The sequence below is a fragment of the Symphalangus syndactylus genome, chromosome X (genome assembly GCF_028878055.3).
Source record: "Symphalangus syndactylus isolate Jambi chromosome X, NHGRI_mSymSyn1-v2.1_pri, whole genome shotgun sequence".
Classification (NCBI taxonomy): Eukaryota; Metazoa; Chordata; class Mammalia; order Primates; family Hylobatidae; genus Symphalangus; species Symphalangus syndactylus.
Genome location: NC_072447.2, coordinates 99,499,818 through 99,504,320, shown reverse-complemented (window position 1 = coordinate 99,504,320; position 4,503 = coordinate 99,499,818).

Genomic DNA, 4,503 nt, shown 5'->3' with positions numbered 1-4,503 from the left:
TGAATGCTTTGCCGCTTAGAAATTTCTTCCACTAGATACCCTAAATCATCTCTCTCAAGTTCAGAGTTCCACAGATCTCTAGGGCAGGAACAAAATGCTGCCAGTCTCTTTGCTAAAGCACAGCAACAGTCACTTTTGCTCCAGATCCCAAGAAGTTCCTCATCTCCATCTGAGACCACCTCAGCTTGGACTCCATTGTCAACATCACTATCAGCATTTTGGTCAAAACTATTCAACAGGCCTCTAGGAAGTTCCAAACTTTCCCAAATCTTCTTGTCTTCTTCTGAGCCCTCCACATTGGTCGAATATCTGCCTGTTACCAATTCCAAAGTCACTTTCATATTTTTGGGTATTGTTATAGCAGCACCTGACTCTCTGCATTGGCAATTTACTGTATTAATCCATTTTCATGCTATGAAGAAATACCCTAGACTGGGTAACTTATAAAGAAAGAGGTTTAATTGACTTACAGTTCAACATGTCTGGGAAGGCCTCAGGAAACTTACAGTCATGGTGGAAGGCACCTCTTCACAGGGTGGCAAGAGAGAGAATGAGTGCCAAGCAAAGGGCGGAGCCCCTTATAAAACTATCACATCTCATGATAACTCACTATAACGAGAACAGCATGGGGGAAACTACCCCCATGATTCAGTTATTTCCACCTGGTCCTGCCCTTGAAATGTGGGGATTATTGCATTTCAAGCTGCAATTTGAGTGTGGACACAGAACCAAACCTTATCAGAGACCATCTTAATAAGGTACTTAACAAATTATATGGCTCATGGCTGGACATGGTGGGCTTACTTCTAATTCTGGCAGTTTGGGAGGCTGAGTGGGAGGATTAATTGTGTCTAGAAGTTCAAGACCAGCCTAGGCAATATAGTGTGACCCTGTCTCTACAAAATATAGCTGGACTTGGTAGCATAGGCCTGTAGTCCCAGCTACTTAGGAGACTGAGGTAGGAGGAATACTTGAGCCTGGAGATTGAGGCTACAGTTAGCCATAGTCATGACACTGCACTCCGGCCTGGGTGACAAAGTGAGACCCTGTCTCAAAAATGTATATATGGCTCATGATGTATATTCAATAAAATTATTATTAGTAGTAGTAGAAGAAGACACAATTACGCCAGTATAATGCTATTCTACTTTTCTCTAGGCCTACTTTTCTCTAGGGCTGACTTGTGGGACAAGAATCTCCCAGTGGAGCAGAAAAGAAAATTGAAAGTATTTTCTTTCAAATAGTAGGCCCTCTATCAATGTTAATTTGTTTGTTTTTCTCACAAACAGCATGCCTTCTGCCTTCTGTCATGAAGATCTTGTTGCAAATCTGCCCTGTGAGGCCACATTATTTAGTCATGATTCTATTTTTGCTCATCACTTCTGACTTCTCAGAAAAAAAGGCAGCATGAGAATTTATGTTGCTCCTTTTTCTTTCCATCTGTTTATTTTGCTTTATTAGTAGCAGTCTTCAATTCACTCACGAGATTATAAACTCAACTATGAACATGGCTTTCTATTTTTATTCAATCACAAGCATTGAAGAAAGGAAATATTTAAACACTCTCACTTGAGAAGCTATTTGACGTACACTATTTTCCCGAAAATGTCATTTTAAATGTGTTTACTACAAGGTTTCCTATTATTATAAGTAAACAATCTCACAGTCTTGAATACTTGTATTTGAATATTTCAGAGAGTTAGAATTTATGATTTTACTTAGCATTGAAATTATATATATAAACCAGAAAGCTTTTGTTGTTACTAATTTTTCTCTGGTGAGATTTGTGTTAGGTTACTACAATTCTAGGACATTTGAGAAAAAGGTAAATATACTCCTGCTTCATTTGGGGGCACTGAAATTATTTACCATAAATTGGCCAAATTTTCATATGGGAAAAAGCATAAATATAGACTAGTTCCTTGTGAATATAAACTATATTTGTTTTCTGACTTGCATTTCTAATATGCATAGAGTATATTTCTGAAGTGAGAAAAGGAAAATTTTAGAATTATCCTAATTTTTAACAATTTTATGAATTATACAAAGATGAATTTGATGATTGTTTTCCTTTAAAATATTTTCTTTTCTTATTTTTCTTCTCAAACTCAGTGCAACAGAAAAGCCTACTACAAAATTTGACACAATGTTTTTCTAAACTGTTTAGAATATATTCCCTCATATTTCCCAACAGGAATCAGAAAATATTTTAAAGTATTGTTAAAATTCTTGTTTCTGAAAACTCGGTCATTTTTATATTGTAAGAGTAAACTGAAATACATTCAAGAGGTGAATGAAGGAGCACACAAAATTTTACTCAAAAATATGTCTACCTAGTATAAAGAATATTTTGAATTAAAAAACCTTAGAAATCAACAGGCCTTGGAAGAGACTGTGTCCCTATCTATATAAGGATTAGACTGACCCACCAAAGAAATAAACATTTTTTTTTCTCCTCCCTGTTGTCTCATTATCTATTGCAGGAAAGAAGACCAAGAATGTAATCAGACCTGGCCCAAACTTTTTACAAAGTAGTATGTCTTTCAGATTTATTCAGTTTCCAAAGAGAACTATTTTGTAAGTCAACTTACATTTATTGCATCTATTCATTCTTTCAGTATCTATTCATTCTTTCTAGTAACGATTTATTGCCCCTCAACATAATTACCTATATTTTCCAACTTTTCTTCCCCTCTGAAACAACAGTGAATTCCTATGTTAGCAACAGCTAATTTCTATGGGTCTGCAGCAACCTCAATTCTTGCCTCTTCAGAAGAAATAATTTAACTAGGGGCATGAGGCAGAGTGAGAGACTGAGGCAAGATTTTAGAGCAGGGGTAAAAGTTTGTTTTAAAATTTTAGAGCAGGAAGAAAAGGAAGTAAATTACACTTGGAAGAACAAGTGGGCGACTTGAGAGATAAAGTACACAGTTTGACACTTGACTTGGGGTCTTATATGTTGACATTCTTCATGTGCAGTGGCCTGCCAACACTTGGGAGGAACTGCATGTGCAGTGTGTTTACTGGAGTTGTATGCATGGACACCTGAGACATTTTTCCTTTATCAGTTCAGTGTTCCTATAAGGTCAGATACCTGTTAAACTCTGGAATTTAGCCTCTTAGTTTGCATGCTTGAGCCCACTCACCCAACTTCTGAGAGCTTCTCGGAAAGCTGATCACTAGTTTCGGGTTTATCTATCTATCAGGAGACTGCCTTTCCCTGGTGCTGGCTATGACTAGTTATTATTTTAGAGAGACAGTTTAACAACTGCCAGATCATCACTGGATGGTTACCTGACATTCCTAGTGGGGGAGGTTCATCTTCTGCCCTGCTCATGTCTGACCAGCTACCTACTATAATGTTTTTCCCCTCAAGAGTTCAAGGCCCAAATTCTTTGGGAAAAATGGATGAAGTTCAGTGTTTTCTAACTTCTTCCTACTGACAAGAGGAGCTCTGGTAGTGATTCTGTGAGTTTTGAACTCTTGCTAGCTCTCAGGGCGGGGTGGTTCCCTGAGTTGGTGAAAGCAGTATCCAGCTAGGTACAAGGGTAACAGGGGCAAGATCTCACTTTTGTCATGTCCCATTGATGGGCAGTCTAGGACTACTCTGTAGTAGGATGGTTCTTGAATATTAATAGGCTGGTATTTCTCATTGAAGATTATCTGAAGCTTGATGGTCCATCCCTGTGGTTTCTTTTAAGTTGATGTCAGGAATTATTGGTTGGTTTACAGAAACAAGCAGGGTTAGTCTAAATTGTAGAAAAACTCAGAAGCAACTGATGAGACCAGAATCCAATAACAAGTGTACTATAATTATTAAAACATAATTTTTCTCTCTTCAGTCCTCATTTTTAATAAAAACAAATTATGGTAAGACTGATTTGTTTGCAAAATAAGCTTTAGTCTTATTATACTTAGCCTTATTGTTTGCATAAGGCACAGAAAAAATAATTATTTTTCATATAGGCTTCTTTTTAAATTGGCTTTGATGTAACTTTGTTCCACAAGGATCTAGTTAAGACACTTTTTAAAAATCCTTGAATCCAGCCATGGATTTGTGCCACTGAAAACCTGTGTAAGTTGGGTAAATTCCTCTCCTCTTGAGGTTCCAAGATAATGAGGTTGCTGGGTCTGTCAGAAAGTGACATTCTTTTCTTACCACAGGTCAGGAACCATGTAAAGGGCCTATGTAAACAAGATATGAGGCCAATTTTCCCAAGGGGCTTTTATTGGCCCTATAAATAAACATTGATTCCTTAAACGGAAGCACATCATTCCTATTAAAGCCTTGATAAACAGTTTCTCCAATTGTGTCCCATTGCAAAATAAAACAAATTCTTATGGCATTTATGCAAATAACTATATAACTATTAGTTAGGAATACTCACAAATAATTTCCAAATTTTGAAGAAATCAGGTAGAGAGAAATATGCTCCAAATTTTGCTTATAGGAGTATATTTTATTCAATTGTTAAAAGAAATAGCTTTAAATTTTTTTGGCTG